Here is a 19,850-nt window from a genome sequence, read left to right on the forward strand (position 1 = left end):
AGCTAATTTATTGTCTTATACAAAGAAGTTACTTCTCATTCAAAACACTCCTATTGCAATTCATGTGTTTTGGATTTTATCTTTTAAGGTGTCTAAAAAGGTGGTGATTAAATTAGAAGTCATGTTCAAAAACTTTTTTTAGTTGGATTCAAATTCTGGAAGAAGACCACAATTGATCGCATGGGAAATGTTATGCAAATTAAAAAATGAAGGTGGTGTTGGGTTCACAGGATTGAGGATCTCAATATCGCTTACCTGGCTAAGCTTGTGATTGATGTATTTTTTTGGGGTCTTTTTATGGGTTATGTTCGTGCGCTCTAAAGTATTCCCACAATAGAATTTTTTAGAGAGCCAATTCAAACGTCAGTGCTAAAACTTAGAAGATGATTCTATGGGTTTGGAAGAAGGTAGAACCTTTGATGTCTTGTGAGGTTGTAGATGAAATTTTTACTCAGTTTTGGACTGATCATTGGCTGGGTACATCACGGATATCTCTCATATTGGAGGAAGAAAGATACATGATTGTTAATTTGAAAAAAATATGTGTCAAAGATGGGTTGACATTATGTGTAGATCGGCATGCTTTTATTTTGAGCCTTGAAAATTTGTGGTTTAATCTGATAAGATTTCAGCTCTCTCATGGCCCTGATAGGCTGTGGTGGAGAGGCTTTGTATTTGTAGTGAAAATCAATAGAATGGATATTTGGAATTTCATTCAAAAAAATGCTTCATCTTATGAGTGGTATGATTATACATGACCTAACAAAGTACCGCCCATGGTAGCATGGGTTGCTTATTAGCTGGTCATGAAAGGCTTCTTACTCATAATAGATTAAAGGTGTTCGGGGTTATATTGCCAAACAGATGCCTTCTATGTTTCAAGCATGAGGAATCACAATCTCATTTACTATTTTTGTGATCTATTGCTTAATTTATTTGGAAACATGTGTGCAGATTGTTTGTGAATAAGTAGATTTTACATTCTAATTTTATCCGAAAACTTATATGGTGGATAACATCGTGCTTCCACTCCCCGTGACTCAAGCCTGGTTGGGACATTATATTTCATATAGTTTGTTGGAATATTTAGAAGTTGAAGAACACGTCTTATTACTAGGGTGTGCTTTTAAGTAGAACTGCAATTGTTGATCTGATTTGGGCATCCTGCACAAAATATTTTGCTACAATAGAGTGGTCGGTTTCTCAGGTAAAATTTATTTCTTTGTTTGCAAAAACTGGATTGATACTAAACAATTTTTTGCTATTGAAATCCATTACACATGTGATCAGATTTGTAACGTGCTCATATAAAGGTTGTGATCTTCTCTCCTTTGATGTCTATGATAGAGATAATTTTTTTTTGCTTAAGGGGTGTGAAGAGAGATTCAAACTTAAATAATTATAAAGTTGAGTGTCTACACCAGTTGTCGCCCCTCAACATGATACTCATGTCTGCATGATTTCAAATAACCAGTGACAATGCATAACCAAATCCAGTGTTTTCTTTACAAATCTTTTTTCCCCGTGAGGATTTTTATGTAAGGAGTTTTTGATAGCTTTGGGTTATATTTTTTTTTTTTGCTTCGATCTTGTAATAATTTGTTATGAAAAGATAAGTCTCGAGATTGACTTTTCCAAGGTGATCTTTTGTAATTTTTTATTCTCTAATATAAAATCGGGGTAACTCTAAGCATTCTTATTTTAAAAAAAAGTCCATTTCCTCATTAGGAAACTCAAATGAATCGCTATCTTGGTGTAAACACTATATTCAAGGATCCCTTTCATTGAAGGAAGGGGTGGAAGAACGATTTAAGTGCCGTACGTGTGGGTAGGACTGATGCATTTATTACTTTAGGGTTGTGAATGTGACGGGGATCCAATCAAGATCAAAATTAATTGGTTTGAAGGCAGGTTCTGGTCTGAAACAAACCTGAATGTGCGACAGGGCCATACCCAGATTAATTGGGCATGAAAACCATACATGAAAGGACGAGACCTTTATCATATCCAATCTATAAATGCCCAAACCTAATTTGGGCCCGCCAAGCAATTTGATTATCTTTATTTGACCTAGTTAGGTTTGGGTCCAACCCCATTTTTGCCCTAACGCCCACACACACACACAGATAGAGAGATCTTTATGGGCCAAGCATCCTAAAAAAGCAATATATATCTTTTGGATCCATGATTTTCGTGGAGGCAAGGAAACCCTAATCAGCACAAACATTTAAACCCTCAGAGCATCTGAGTTGGCATGAGGCATGCAGATGTGCCGAGGGCCCCACATCAAGATTTGAGCGGCATCAGTCAAGGGATCTCATATCGTGTATCTGAGATGGGTCTGAGGATCGCCCACAGATTTGAGATATGATGGATTTAAATGCACCCTGAGGGCACATTACATTGGGTCAAGCGCCACTGTGTGTATGTGCGTGCACCCGTGCCTGTTTTGGGGCTAACACATTAGTGGCTAACTTACAGCAAAATTACTACTTACAGCACCAAGAAACTTAATCAGTGGCTGGGCTGAAATTAAAGATTTTGAAGTTGAAAAGCACCTGTACCAAGGTTGCCAGACTAGGAAGCGGAAGCGAGAAGCAATGCATTTTGAAATGTATATAAAATGGGAAGCGAGAAATAAAAAAAAGAAATATAATAATTAAATGTGAATCATAATGAAACACAAATAAAAACTAAAATAAAAGTAACTAATATTAAATTTCATAATTTTTTAGTGTAAATTAAATTTTTAACAAAATCTAGAAATGATGATTACCAATTTAAAGAAAGCACGTGAAAGTAAGTGAGAAGAGTGAAAGAAAACACATAAAAAACATGAAAAATTGAATAAGAGAACATATAAGATGAATAAATGAAGTGTGTGGAAAGCATAGGAGAAGCGTGAGGGAATCGAGGTTCTCATCAAGTTTCGAAAGCAAGAAGCATCGCGCTTTCGAAGCAAGTTTCCGGGAAGCGAGCTTTCCACCTATCTAAGAAGCTTCCGTCAACTCTGACCTATACAATGGCCCAGCAGCTCATGTGTTAAGCATGATGTGGTACTACAGCCCATTATGGCATGCTCAGACTGCAAAGATCCAACAGGTCTTCCCAATAGATATGTATACCCTTTTGCACATGAAATTAATAGTATGAACCAAAATTGTCGCCATACAAATTATGACAATGAATCCTAAATTTTACAGAAAAAACAGCTGAAACTCACCCAACTTAGCTACTTTCTCTTAAAATGTTCTCGGATGATTTTTTTCGCATAAGATGGATACTTCTCACGAATATAAGCTTGGATGTGATATGAAAAGTCGACCCATACACCATCTTTCCGTACAGAAAACAAACACCTTTGACTGCCTGAATTCATGATGCCTATCAACCATCATTCCAAATACACACTCTAATTCATAAATCAGTGAGAAACAAGGAAGATCTAGAATTCAATGCACAATCTTCGTTAAATGCTACAATGCAATGTAATGTAATAATTTCTTACACTTTCAAGAATGATTATCACAAGATTCTTTTCATCATTTTTTTTTTTGGATAGTCGAGGATTCTTTTCATCATTGATAATACTATATTTTTAACTTTTAAGCAACATACCAGGAGTCTGAATTCAGAAAACGGGCATTTCATAAAGTTTCTGCATGAGATACTAAGATCCAATGACCGAACAAATAACAAAGCAAGAAATTTGTCTTAATAAATCTGAAAATTTAATCATCCAAATTGATGGGCTCAGATAGGTTTCTTGACTTGAAGTGTTGGATCTTGGTACCAGATCCGGATATGGCCATAGGTCTCACAAGAGGAACACCAAGAGCCATTGTATGGTGGGCTCATTGAGGATTATAATGAGCCATTAATTCTAGTTTAATGAGCCTACCTAATGGTTATAGAGGGATTATTGGGTTTAATGGGGCATATCTTTAAGTTAGCGGTGGAATACATTCAATCCTCTATGATCGCGATGAGACACATGTCCTGTGGCACTGAGTGCTGCACTTATGTCGGACCAGCATCTGCACCCACTGGGTGCATCGGGTTATATGAAGAGTCCATATGACATAAATCTGAAATTGTCGTGCGTCCATTTATATTTTGCCAAATCATGTATGACATGGGGAAACAATAGATTTAAGTTGGTAACTCCTTGTCACAACCCAATCGATAGAAACAATCTGTCCAAGAACCCTCCCAATGCCTTCATTGTCTTAGGTGCTGGCCATTCCACCGTAGCCTTAACCAAATAGAGTCATCAAATATTTGTAATAGCTGTCATGTGTTTGGAAGGCAGTCTTTAGCATATCAGCCTATGGACACAAATTAGGTGGTACTCTAAACATGAGTCTAGCTTTGAAAAGTAATGCATACCTTCAAACTCATCAAGCAATTCATCCACAAATGGAATTGGATATTTATCCTATTCAGTTGTTTCATAGTCCATGCACATCTTCCATGTACCATCTTTTTTCTGAACTAGTGAGACTGGGAAGGTCTGTTGAGTAACAGTAGGTCCAATGACACCCATATCAAGCCTTTTTTTTAACTGTCTTCTTGGTTTTTGCATTTTAAATGTAAGAGTACTTGTAAGGCTTAACATTTGCTGACCTGCTTTTAAGTATATGCAGATCCAAAATTGGATTTACAAAGAAATCTATTAAAACTACCTGCTCCCATGACTAATATAAGAAAATTTGAAAATAGCAAGAAATTTACTAAAACAAAAAATAAACTAAAAGTTAACACATCTTGAATTCCAACTCAACTGCGATCTTGATTGTATGCCCTCTCATCTATATATAAATGAGATTACAATCCCAAGTGATTCAGGTTTCCTATCTAGGTAAGCACCTTACTAGGAAAGAAAATCTAAATCCTATACTAAACTGTTAAAATGGGATATGAACCAATTACCTAGATCTAATATCTATTACAATGGCCCAAAATGAGAAAATATGGATTGTAAATTATTCAATGAACCATGTACATCCAGATATGTGTAGCTACGCTCCTGCCTCATGGTACTAGTGATACATGGCAGTCATGTGACCACTGTGGAGGCAATGCTCTCGGTTCTTTGAATATGTTAAGAAATTTCACTACAAGTTTCTGTGAATATTTTGGTTGTCTGGAGCTATGATTTGGGATGTTTATCCCTCTTAATTGCACCATGAAAACTTCTAAAAAAATTCTTGATATTCATTACATTCTATGTCTAGACACCATTTGCACCTTTCTCTTTTAACTGTAATGTCTATTTGTTTCTCTCTAACAATGAAGCGCACAACCATGATACAAAATTCCCAAGTGATGTCACCACGAGTTCTCATCCATTGGGCTCTTAAGACTAGATCACAACCATCTAATGGTAGCAGAAACATATTAGTCTTCAACCCATGCTCCTGTATACAAATTCAAACATCAAAACACCTACAAATGCGGGTTATTGATCTCCTATGTGCTACTTTCACTTTGAACTTGAGATTTGTTCGGTCATGCAAGCCAACCGTTTTACTAAATATCCAAAAAGTTGTCAATACACTTTCAATCAACTAAAATTACAAGAAGTTGTTTCACAAACTCTTCCACCCTCATGAATTGTAGACTGGAATACCCTTCTAGTGCATGAACTGATATCCCATTGTATCATTGTTGGTGGGGATGTCGCCTTCTACTTGAATTTAAACTAGATCAAGCACACACTACAATCTTCTGAGCTTTCATCCCTTTCTTTAGATTAAACCAGTTCATCTACTGGCTCAAAAAGTAATTGTTTTTGTTTGCATTGGTGACCCTTGTGACATTTTTTGTCACAAGCAATGTTGTGAAAAGTGTTGAGGCGTAGCAAGACGCTCCACCAAATTTTGATTCAAGGCGTAAAGTGTAAGCCTCAAAAAAAAATTTAACTTAAAAAAACTATAAAAAATATCTAAAATTATAAATAAATAAAAAATGCTTTATTGATGAAGAAATAACCAACAAAAAATAAAAAATCTCAAATAAATACTAAAAAAATATGAGATTAACATATAAAAGTAACATTAATGCAACAACTTAATCTACGTAAGTATCTAAGAAATAAAATATGAGCATTCATTCAATAAAAAATTAACATTAACAACAAAATGCATATTAGCATTAACAATATCATGTCATAATTAGAAAATGCATGTTAGCATTAACAACCAAATGTTAATATATTTGTCCAAAACTCTTGAAAATGAGAGTGTTAACATTCACAATTGCAAATGAAAGACCCAAAAAAATATATAAATGGCCATAGCCCTATAATATGAATTAGGGCCTAGGCTCTTCTTATGTCTCGTCATCATCAATATCTAAGTCTTCAGTGGCATCATCTGAGGAATCCATATAAATAGGTTCTCCTTCATCTTTATTCTCCGATTCTTCATCATCTGCACTTTCTTCCTCCACGTCCTCTGTCACTTCTTTTGCTTTTCTTTTTTCTTCAATAAAAAATCATGTATTAAATACTTATTTTATCTAATTAAAAAATATATTTATATTTATAGCAAGGTAAAAGGAATATAACTTTACCCCGATCTCTTAAAGACTTGTTTTGCCTAAAACCACTTTGTGAATCATGAGGTGAAGTAACTTTTTCAATAGGCACATGCTCAATGGCATTTATGTCGAAGTTCGGATCCAACCATGAATTCTTCAACCAATTAGGATCACTAGGCAACACTTGATATTTTTTCTTCACAATCCACTCATCGTCTGAGTCTGCATGATCTAGACATATAGGGTCTTTGGTAGTCCTCATCTTGTTTCTCTCTCTTAATTTCATATTGTACATTACAAAAACCAATGCATTCATCTTCTCTTCTTCAAGTCTAAACCTCTACTTTGAATGCACCTATAATTATAAATAATTGGTAATCAATTATAAAATAATTATAATTATAAACATATATTTCAAAAATAAAATACAAAGTCACAAACCAATGAGAAAGTATACCAATTCTTCTCACAGCCCGATGCACTGCACGTCAAACTTAAAATTCAAATTACAAAATTCATCAATTCAGGATTTTTTTGCCCAAATGAACTCCACCAATCAGCTGCATTCAAATAAAACAATAAAAATTTGATAAAAGCATTAAAAATGTCATAATTAACAAAAACATAAAGAAAATATTAAAAAATAACAACATAATTGCAAACTTACCAGGACTTTTTAATTTTCCTGTTATAGTGTCTGCCTTTCTACCAAACAACCCCTTTGCCTTTTTAAATGCACTCATTTGTGTTGTAATTTTCAACCAAACATTTGCATCAAAAATCAATTTTTCTAAACAATCATAAAAGTCACTCATAACTTCTCCATTCGAGTTGAAGTTGTCAACATAATGAAAGTGAGGACTTAAATAATAGGCACCTGCATGCCAAGACTTATGAAGTTGCAAGTCTCATCGTTTATCAATGATATTCCAAATAGGTTTATATTTTTTTTCAACCTTTTCAAGGTTTGAGGCAATTTTTTTCTTTGCTCTATCCATTGCCTCAAACAAAAAACTCATAGCAGACTCATCTGCATCCACAAATCGCAACACTTTCATGAGAGGCAATATAATTTTTATTGCATATAATATGGCATCCCAAAACTTATGATTATAAATAACAATATAAGAAATGTTCTTAGCATTAAAATTTTTATAGTAATTAGATGATCTAAAATTTGAAGACAAGAACATCGACTTCAACTTTTTTTATAACATCCAATATTATGAAGTGTGAGATATATTGTGGCAAAATGAGTGATGGTTGGACGTAAAAGTTCTTTCTTCTTTGTGAACTTTCTCATCAAATTTAATACATATGCATGACTATAGATATATCTCGTATTTTTTTTTGTCTTTTCCACTGTATCTTTAAAAATTGATATCTTTCTAATATCTTCTAACATCATATCCAAGTAATGCGTCATACATGGTATCTAAAAACATATTTTTCCTGCTATTAAAATATTTTCAGCTGCCACATAATTCGATATATTATCTATAATGAATTGCATCACATTACTTTCACCAACTTCTTTAACAACTTTTTTAAACAACTTACACAAATTTGCACCAATTTTTTTCATGTTGTTGATGTCAACGGACTTCAAAAATGCAGTCTCAGATGAGTTGGTTATAAGAAAATTAATTAGGTTTTTTTCTTTTTCATCTGTCTAACCATCTGTCATAATACTGCAACCAATTTTTGATCATTCTTTTTTTAACTCTTTTAAAATTTCATAAGTACAATCTACCTCGTCCTTCAAAATCTACGTTATGGTCTCGTGGTAAGAAGATGGTTTGAACCCTTACCCATGATTTGCAATAGCTTCCACCATTGCACCAAAATATGTACTGTTGTAAAGATTAAATGATAGGGCATTTGAATAAAAAAATTTATCAATGACATGACATATGTTTTTTCTCTTATCCCGTTTGAAAGCAGTGTTTATTGTAGTTTGTCATTCTTGTGTTTGTTTTTGCAACACTACCTGATTCACTGGTTTCTTTGTTCACATTATCGCCTGTTGATGATCCAAAATAAACACTTCTCCCAATTTCAAACTTATTTTATTCATCCTCTTATTTCTTTTGCTTCTGGTCCCTTAGATGATTCTGAAAAAATCTTTTCACATTAGGTGGAACCGCTTCGCACATGCTTACACCATGTTTTGTGCCAGCGAAGTGATGTTTCAACATATATATGCCTCCTGTAGTCTCTTTATGATAGTAATTGCAAATTACATGTCATGTGAGTTTGAGATCTTTAGTGAGATTTGAAACTTTAGCTCTATGATCATATCCTACATCTCTTTTCATTATTCAGATGCAAAAATGCATATAAGAAAATATATATTAACATAAAAATTTACATTACAAATACCATTCTTTGATAAAAGACACATTCAACAACTTAAAACACTCTACCAAATATGCAACAATCACAATTGCATCAATTATTTAGATAAAAATAACATGTATACATCTATTGAGAATGGTACATCTATGAAAAAATCAATATAAAAATCTAATAAGTGAAAATCAATATTAAAAGTATAGCATGTCATTAATATTGTGATCTATGAAGAAAACTCAGGTCATCTGACAACACCTTAGGATGATTTCTCATTCAAACAATAAATAACATCCAAATGTGATCTCAATGTCCAAACAAATATTCTAAATCTTAAAGACTAGTATGCCTTGTGTTGATGTCACCTACATTTAGATTATCATGTATAAGGAGGAAAGAGGATACAGACATAGCACCATATAATTTAATGTAACAAAAAAAAAGATTTAAAATATGATTCAGTCGGACATCACTAAAAAAGAGTATCAAGCATGATTAATTCTTTCATATACAAATGCTAAAGGAGAGTAGAACTCAACCAAACTGCAGACTGCTATTTCGCACAAATATGTTAGCAAATCATTTTTAATTAAGCAACTAATAAAATTATCATTGAGGTATGTTGGTTGATATGCACTTACATAGTTCAAAGATGTAAAAGTGCAAATTCTATGGTGAAGAAGAAAAGAAGCCCAACAATAGAACAAAAAATTTATTTGGTACTACAAAAACTATTTCTAGGAGAGTATCATGAGAATTCCATGATCATTCTTTTTGAATTATTACAATATTTTGGAGCTCTTTTTAGAATAACCCTTTAATAATGAAATATAATTAAAACTATTGCATTTGGTGAGTATGGTATATAATATCTATGTATGGTCCCACATGCAAATGTTTGCATGTCCACACACATAGACACACATACATATACATGTATGTATAATGCATGAAGTACAACATAAATTCTATCTATTTCATGTTGTATACCAGCCCAAAATTGCGATCATAATTTCTTCACCCAAGCTAATGCAAACTACATGCCTCCTTATTAGAATTTCTTTTCCCAAAGCTGATGGAAGCTATTATATGCCAGTGGAGACAAAATACATTGACCCTTTATAAGAAAGGATAAGTCAAGTATATGTTGAAAGTTCAAGAAACGAAAATCAAGGATATGTTTAACGCTAAAGGAGAGTAGAACTCAACTGAACTGCAGACTGCTATTTCACACAAAAAAAATAACAGAAAAGAAAAACATATATAAATTTCTTTCATATATTTATTGAGAAAAGACACAGAATGCAAAATTAATTCATATACTAGTAGATTATGAAATTTTGTAAATGAAGAGGGGGAGGAGCATTACCTAAATAAAGAATCCCTTTGGATCGTAGGGGCAAGAAGGAGAGGTTGTGTGGCTGAGAGGCTCTTCAACAAATGGAGAGGGGGTTCGACCATGAGAGAGAGACTGCGTGTGAGAGACGAGAGAGAGAGAGAGATTGCGTGAGAAAAATATGAGAGAGAGACTGCATGAGAAAAATACGAGAGAGAGAGAGACTATGTGAGAAAAATACAAGAGAGAGACTACATGAAAAAAGAAAAAAATAGGGGCCTCGACCCTAATTAGGGTAGAGACCTCTTTTTTTAAACACTATTTTTTGGTCAAATGGGGGCTTTGACCCTCATTTGACCAAAATTCTGAGGCGTGCACACCTCACCTTGAGGCATGCCTTGTCTCAAGGCATGCACATGCCTCAAAGCTTTTGCGCTTTATACATGCTCCTCAAGGCATAAAGGCCTTTGCCTTGAGGTAAGGCATGCTTTTTACACCTTGAGGCACATTTTTAATAACACTGGTCACATTTTTAAAGGATAGGGAGATGTGTGGGGCTTTCTTTATAGAGCCTCATTAAATGTGAAAAGGGAGATGGAGATGGATGGGTCTCTTCTTATAAGTCATTGAATTGACTTTTTAATGTTCATTTTCATTATTTTATTTATTACATTTGCTTTATTTAATTTCTTATTTCTTATTTTAACTCCTTTAGAGTAGATGAATGGTCGACCCACCTTTTTCTCTTCTTCTCATCATTATTCTCCAAAAATGTGGGTCCTTACTAATTTTAAGGTGGAGCCTACTAGTGAGAGAAGGCCCACTCTTATCTCTTTTCCTTTGTTTTGTTATTTTACTATTTAGCTTAGTTTATCTATTAATTTAAAAAAAATCATTAAGATAGTTTGTTAGCTCTTAAGTGATAACACTAAATCTTAAAATATTTAATTAAAACTGAAATTTATATATTTTATTGAATCCTATATCTATATTGGATCCAATTCTATTTAGATTAAATCCATACATTATTCAAATTCAAAGTGAATTTTAGATTCTCTTGAGATCCGGATCTAAATATCAAACCCGATTATTTTTTCTAATAGATTTTAGATCGTCTTGAGATCTAGATCCAAATACTAAACTCAATTATTTTCTTTAATAAATTTTGGATCCTCTCACGATCCAAATTCATATACTAGGTCCACTTAACTTAGATAATGGAATTTGGATCTTTTTAGAATCCAGATCCAAAATTCCAAATCCGAATGGATTTAAAATTGCGAACTTAAATTTTAATTTTTTTAAAAATTCCTTGAAACCTTTAATTTCACTCAAATTGATATTTCAGATTTTTATTCAGCTTTGAACAGTTGATAATTCAGAAATTGCAGTGAAATCATCTTTTTATTTATTAGATAGATAATTCACGAAAAGTTCACAGATTTTACAGTTTGTATTCCCTAATCACCTCAATATCATGTCCGACCTAGTGTAATCCTGGGTGAGGGCCCCGAATTCACACTATCATGCATCATTATTTTATATTGCTGATCTGCCTCGATGAAGACATTGAATGCTTGTTTATTAAGATGCGAGAAAGCAGCCAGTGGCCATAAAAGATTTGCACTAGGCCCTTGGCATATTGTGCAGCCAGGGCTTGAATTAATTTCCCAAGCTCTTCAATCTGTCTATTGATTTAGAATCTAATGCAGATTTGGAACCAAACTGCCCAGTTTGATTATGAAAAATTAGCTGATTCAATTCGCCAGGTATTTGCTCTGGTACTAAATGTTAACACCAACCTATAATATGCAATAAAGATTATGTGCATATGGTTATTCAACTTAACTTGGCCTCCAAAGGATGCCATTACATACTACAAGCATCCCCTGTTACATACCTGTTTCACCCCCAACCCCCCAATTTCCTCCTCCAATTGAGCCAACCGTTCCAGTCTCTAGTTCAAATTCACTCTTGAACTACCCTTGTCACATCTTGTACAACTTTTTTATAACTTGCTTTATCTTGCTAAGTGATATTAACTCTACTTTTTGTTTTTTCTAGACATAATTGAAATTCATTCTATGTGTTAGGGGCCTACTTCTTTCATAGGCCAGTATGGCGTGACGGTCCAAGCCTTCCGATAGCACTGTGAAAGCTTTGATAATTGAGAGAGCGAGAGAGAATAGAGAGAAAGAGAAATCACAATCACTCGAAAGCAATTACAACCAGGATGAACAAAAAAAAACTCAATGCATTTGCGAAAAAAAACGTACAACCTATTATCTATATTGAATTAAAAAAAAAACTATATTGAAAAACGAAGAAAATCTAACAGAAATCAAGCAAAGAAATAAGCCACTTTCTAAGTTCGCTAATAATCTCTATAAAATTTTAGCCAATGAGGTGTGAAGTGTGAACTAGGAAGGATAACATACTATACTTTATTGTTGTCATAATCCAACGGAATCGAATCAGCTATTTTTTTATTTCGGTTTGATATTGGGCCGATTCAGGCCCTCTTCGGCTGTTTAGCCCGAATCAGCTCGATAAAGCCTGAACCAGGATTTTTTTTCATTTTTAAAATGTTTATTTTTTTTTATTCGATTTGGTATTGGGCCGATTCAGGCCCGCTTCCGCTGTTTGGCCCAAATCAAATCGATAGGGCTTGAATCAGGATTTTTTTTTTTCATTTCTAAAATGTTTTCAATAGACTGACTCAAACTTATTTGATTTGCTTCAAGCTGATTCAGTCACTTCTAAAACCGATTCAATTCAGAAACCAATTCCGGCAATATCGCGTAGATGGATGGATGGTCACACTAATATTAACCAACAGGTATGGAGTTCGACTTCCACCATCAAAGAAATGAGAGAGTCTTTTTGCACCTCTAAAGCTGGGGCTTCAAACGAAGGGGTTCTGGTTGAGTTTGGGCGCAGGAGGAGCAAATTAGACACACGTCTCTGAAGCAAACTTGCACATTGAATATGGACCGGATTAAGATACATCCGAATCTATATCCAGAGCTGAATTGCGTACGACAAGGTAATGTTGAATCTGGATCCCAATGTATGTGATGATGCTATATCTGATAAAAAATATTAAAATGAAAAAATGTAAGGTAGTTTTGTACCATGATACCATACGGTTAGGGATTTATGTGGACAAGGGGAAAATGGGGCCCGCTCCACCTCGCCCCATTTGGACCGGGGATGAAGGACAAGAAACGGGGATGGACTTACGCTTTCCCCCACCCCGTTGTGTCCCCAATCCTTCTTTAGGGATGGCAATGGATCGAGGGGAAATGAAGCCCCGTTCTGCCTTGCCCCCATCCCCAATCCTTCTTTAGGGATGGCAATGGACCGAGAGGAAACGGGGTACCGCCCCACCTCGCCCCGTTTGAACTGGGGATGGAGGTAGAGATGGAGGTTTAAATCAAAATCGTACGGGGACGGAGGGCAGGATTTTGAGATTTTTTTTTTTGTGTGGGGGTGGGGGGGGGGTGTTATCAAATACCATCCCTACCTACGGTGGTATTGTCTGGATCTAGCTATCATATGGTAAATCTGACAGTACAAATGTGTTTAACATAGTTTATTTAGTAGGTTAGAAGGTTTTATCATGTCCATCAAAAAAAATAAAAGATTAATATTTGGTCATGTAGGAAGAAGTCATTGGCATGGAACATGTCGACCCAATCTGAACTCAGAGATGGACTTGGCATGATTCTCGAATCATATTTTTTGATGAAAAAATATGACTTTGTAAGCCGAGAAATTGTTGAATGTTGTAAGCCTTCGACTTTTAAAAGCTCATAAGATCAATGCCTACTTGTTGTAATCCAACGGTTCAGGAGAAGCTGATTCCAACTAACCAAACCATGGAGATCATACTTGTAACCATAGGGGAAGCTTGGGGGGGGGGGCTGCCTCCTGGCCCAGTTAATTTTTTTTAAAAGCCCAGCCCTGATTCCATATGAAATAGACTTTTATCCATTTTTGTAGCCCAGTCCTGCCTCCTGGCCCAGTTAATTTTTTTTAAAAGCCCAGCCCTGATTCCATATGAAATAGATTTTTATCCATTTTTGTAGCCCAGTCCTAGCCCAGCCCAGCCCTGACTGCAGCAAATAGTTTGATTTGTCCCTATGAAATAGATTTTTATTAATAATTGTAGTTATTTTTTATTTTATCTCAAAAAAAAAAAAATTGGGGGCGCTGCCCCCGAACCCCAGACTATCACACAAATTATTTTTTCGCTACACCCCTGTTTGCCACCCCCACCCCCCGCGTCCCCCTCACATGAATCCTAGCTACGCCCCTGCTTGTAACGTTAGTTTCATGAAAACAACAACAAATTAAAAAATACAAATAAAAACTCGTTCAAACGTCATGATGACTTGATTATATATTAACTCAAAAAGGAAAGTAATCCAGATCATATTTTGATCAGAATTCAAATTAGAATCGACCTAAAATACTCATCTGAATCTGATCTAAATCCAAAAAGGATCCATGTAAGCAAATGTGAATACTCATCTGGATCATTCTTTAAACTTCCGAATCCAGAAATTTCATTTTTGGATTTGAATGACTTTTGACCATATCTTATTTGTTTTCACCCCTAATATTTTGAGCTGGATTTGGTGTGATGATAGTGTTAGGTGTAAGAAGGAAGGGAGAAAGAATTCAAATGAGAAACTGGGTTGTTTTGGAAAAGGTGGTCTTGATGAGGTGGAATAGTCTCATATTGCTTGTGCTTGAGTTTTTTGTGTGCTTTATAAGCCATATGTAAACTCATACACTTGTTCTTGAGAACAAGAGGGTGAGATGACTATCACACACATGCGCGCGCGCCAGCCCGCTGGGCCGGGCCGGGCTGGGTTCGGGTAATTGGCCCTTTAGGGTCATATCCAATCAAGACAAAAGTACATTTTTACCCAAAGTTTCTTTGGATATTTGGATTTACAAACATGCTGAGACAGATCCGTCGGAGTGACACGTTTCATAACCGTTCGTCTGCAATATTGGTTCGTTGAGGCTGTTTTCGAAGGACGATTCGTCGGAGTGCACCGTTCTGAGATCGTCGTGGCTATTGTATCCTGGGGGAAGGACGCCGAACCCTGTTTTGCACTGTATGTGGGGGCGAATCTTCTCTAAGGGGAGTACTTTCGTATGCCTTAGCCTGTTACATAATCTAAACATGTTTTTGTTCGTATGCTGTTGTCTGGATTTTAGTTGTATGCGGAAACCAACATGCCTGCTTCCTGTTATTGTTTCGATCGTATGTTGATCATGTTGTATCATGATGGCGATTGTGAAACTGTGTGATCCAAAAATTGATCCAGTAGATCAAGACTGACCATGGGTGTTATGCTATGCTCTCCCTTTCTTCGAAAGGGGAGCAGCTTTACAGGTGGCTGTTGATCACCATGATTAACGTTGATGATGCCAAATCACCCATGATCAATGATTTGACAGATCACCTGAAGTGTTCTCATTTCTTGAAGTATCCGATACTGGTTCCGGACTTGAGTGGCTGCACACCCTAGCTGAATCTAATTCGCATGTGAAGTGATCTGCTGGGTTCGGTTCAGGTTTGTGCAGGGTTTCACCGGATCTGATGCCAATTAATAAGTCTCTCAAGGCACTAGTCGAACATGTCTTCTATAAATTTCGTGGTGACATGCCATTCTATTATGGGTAGAAGAAACGCAGATGCCGTGAGCTAGAGATTTTCTTGTGAAGCTTTATTTATTTATTTGTATAGTCGAGGGTTCGTATAATGATGCTCTAGCCAGTTTGGTATAACTGGCTATGATAATAATATCAGCATACAGGCTGCCTTTGGATCGGATCACGATTGATTTGATTCCTGTCAATGCCAAATTTGGTTAGATCTGATTTAGATCCAATCTCAATATGCATGTTCTATGATAGGAAAATTTATATTCCTAATATTGCATACGATACTAAATATTAACTAAATAGATGTCCAAATGCAATCCAAAGACATAGAGGAGATCAGTTCATCTGGCAGAGGCAACTCGCAAATGGCACCAAGCTGAAAGGATGGCACGAGTTCAAAAACCACATCGGGCTGCAATGTCGAAGCTGGGTGTGCTCCCTGATGAGCAGAGGGGGAATCTCAAGGGCTTTACCAACCGGGAGGCCTGCCAACATGAAGTCGGTGATTGGGTATTTTTTTCCCTGGCCTAATCAAAAACAGGAAAGGAAATAAAAGATTGAATCTCAAACAGTGTGATCTGGACCACAATAATGGTTTCAGTCATAAGCAATGCTCGCTATCCCATCCACTATAACAACCCGGTAGCATAAGCATGAGATCCAATCCATTGACATCCCTTACCCAAACCAACATAGAAAAATTCAACTACTCCTGAGACACTTGGAAATCTAATTACCTCTGTTTGATTTATAAAACAAAATTAGTTACTTAAACCTTGATAACAATATAGTCCAAGTTAGATTTTTAATACATGGTAGATCAACCTTTATCTTTAAACGGGACCACTAGTATTTTTAATCAATACCACATTGCACCATCTTTAAGCCAATGCTTTTAAAAAACTAAGTCTGAGTGGTCCAATATCATCTACCACTTCCCATGAAGAAAAACTGATGCAGGTTTTCTCAAAATTTATAAGCATGTCCTCTGTTTGGCTATCACCACCTTAGGCAAATGCTAATAACTTTACGTATGCGTTGAACCAGCTTTTTCTATCCAAAAGGGCAATGTCTTCGTATCTAAAGCGCTGTTATGGTTTGCCACATGCTGATAACCTGTTTTCTACCTTGATATAAATTCTTAATTTTTGCGGATCCAACTTTGCGACAAGTTGGCAGGGGAGTGCAGGGGGGTCATGCCCCTTGCTCGTAAGGTGGAGATTGGGGGCATTAGCCACAAGGCAAATTTTTCGAAGGATAGTTATATAATTTTATCTTAAACTCTTTGTTATATTCAACAAAACTAATATACTACTTGTAAAACTCGTATACTCCTATTTAAAGGAGGCAATTCGGCTCTTGTATTGTATGGCAATTCTTGCCGAACCATGTAGGGTGGTAAATAAGTTGAAGTGTCCAAACTTGGCTCATTGTGGCAAGCTAAGCTGAAATCGAGCTCATAATGAGCTAGACTTAAATGAGCTGAGTTCGAGCTAGCTTGTTTATAGAAAAAGTACATTGCTTTAAAATTGAAGTAATAAGATTATAAAAAAAATACATGTAAAATATATCTAAAATATATTTATTAATACGAGCTTATACAAGTCAAGCCGAGTTGAATACCTATTGTTCATATTCTGCTTGCCGCCTATTTACGAGTTAGAACGAGCTCTTTGTGAGCCGAGCAGGCTTGTTTGCCTATTAGGAGTTGTTTACCGCAATATGAAAGTTAGGCAGACTCCCCAGTGGGCAAGAAGACCTCAAGAGCTTTACCAACTACATGATTGCCAATGTGAGGGATATTTTCCTTGACCTAGAAAAAAAAATTAGCTTTTTCTTCACACGTCTTCAGCAAACAAACTAGAACATGCTTGTTTCATCTTCATTTGATACACGTGGAGTCAGCAGTTCTAATTTTGGTTGCCAATACAAACAACTATGAATTAGATCCACCACATTGCAGCACTAATCAAAACCATTTTGTGATCAACACAATTCATATTTCAATGAAATCAAGGAATGAAAAACAGGAGAGAAAGCAGTGCAAGTGTGTTGAAATGTCACTGCTTTTCTGCTTTTGCAAGTCAATAGTCGCTTATAAGAAAATGACTATAACAAATCTTTGAAAAACGCGCTTCAAAGAGATAGAATGAAAGTGAAAACGAGAGGAAAAAATTTAAATCAACAAGAAATCTGTTGTTTGGTATGTGTCTTCTTATGCTTTCCTTGCTTTTTAGCTTCATTCATGGGAAGATATTGACTCGGTGTAATTGGGGTGGAGTGGTTGGAACTTGGATCAAGTGGGGCTTTACTGTCATGCTGAGGTTTGAGTTCAACTTGTAGATCCTTGAAAGAATATATATTATATATATATTGGCCTGCGTTTTTTTGTGTTGTAATAAATTTCGAAACAAATAATTTATGACAATAAGTTTTGAATTTTATATTTTGAATTGTTTTAGGGTTTATTTTGAAGAGTCGTGACGTTTGACCATTGGGATTATCATGAAAGAGTATAATCCTTCTATATCGGAGCAGATCCATTGATCATGCCTGAGTACTTTACAAAGTAATTGCGCCACACAAAACACAGAAAATAGTTGTCCGTGTAGTGATTTTTTATATTTTTATTTTACACAGAAAATTGCTACACTGTAGTGATTTTGCGTGGATGCCTGTTTGTTCAAAAATTGGTGTCCTTTTACAGCAACAATTCAATGATATTTTGCTGTGCAATGGTGTTTTATATATATTAAACTATTGATTATAATAGTTTTCTCATTATAAGATATAGTTGATTAAATTTTATACCTTATGAAGGTCTCATTTAGGGTAAACTGAGTTTTATTAACATCCGCATTGACTCATTCGTGGATGATGTGAAAAGACGGTCTAAAACAGACTGACGACTTCTTATGTCCTACTAAGTTATCAGACCTCTTTGTTTGGCAATGGGGTTTTTTTTTTTTTTTTTGGATAGGCAAGCTTGTGTAGATGGCAAAATTGTAATGCACCTTGAGTATGGTTGAGGATTCTCTCTCTCTCTCTCTCTCATGGATTTCAAATCAAGTTAAATGACATCAGAACCCAAATGTAGTTTCTGATCTAGGGCAAGATGAATATAGGTAATAATGGATCATATATGCATTGTTAAAGTTGCCTATGTGGGTATGAACCTAGTATCGTTCATCTATTACCTTCGCTTTTGGAAGGAAACTACACCTTTTTCAAAAAAAATTACCTTAGATTAAAAGGAAGAAGGTCCTTCACGTGGTTTATAGAGAGTAGAGTTGCTGTTTGAACTTTGAACATTAGATTTGAATTTAGATTTGGATTTTGATTAAACTTACGGTTCAAAGAAGGAGTCCTAGCCTTGAAGTTTTACATTGCCGGGCACGAAGACCGTAGGTATAGCAGGCTGAGCCAGTGTGAATGAATCAGGTGCAGTTTCTTTGGGTTATAAATTAAAAAAAAAAAAAATTTGGTTCTGACCGCCCTAGCTCGGTTTGGTTTGGTCTTGGTCTTTACCATCTTTTTGGTACTTGAGATATTTTTATCTTCAAAACCTTGATTGACTAATTAGTGATTGTTGATCGACCATTTTTAACCTGTTCATAAGTAAAACAACTATTGTTTGAAAGATAATGCATGCAAGTGCCGCCAAGCTTACCTGATTCAAGCTTAGTTGCTATAGTCACCTATTTTTCTAAAAAGCATTATTGTACAAATTGCAATTTTCACTAACCATATTGAGACAGTGCCTAAAGGATGGATCTGATTATGGTTTAAACCCACTAGTTTATAAAAGAATCACGATTTAAGGGTCCACATCCAATTAAAATCCAACATTTTGATGCCTCTTCTTTGATTCATCCTTCATAAGAAAAAGAAATAAAAGAACCAGTAAAGCTGGTTAATGGCTTACAAGTTAAAT

The sequence above is a fragment of the Nuphar pumila genome, chromosome 3 (assembly GCF_984573655.1).
Source record: "Nuphar pumila chromosome 3, dmNupPumi1.hap1.1, whole genome shotgun sequence".
NCBI lineage: Eukaryota > Viridiplantae > Streptophyta > Magnoliopsida > Nymphaeales > Nymphaeaceae > Nuphar > Nuphar pumila.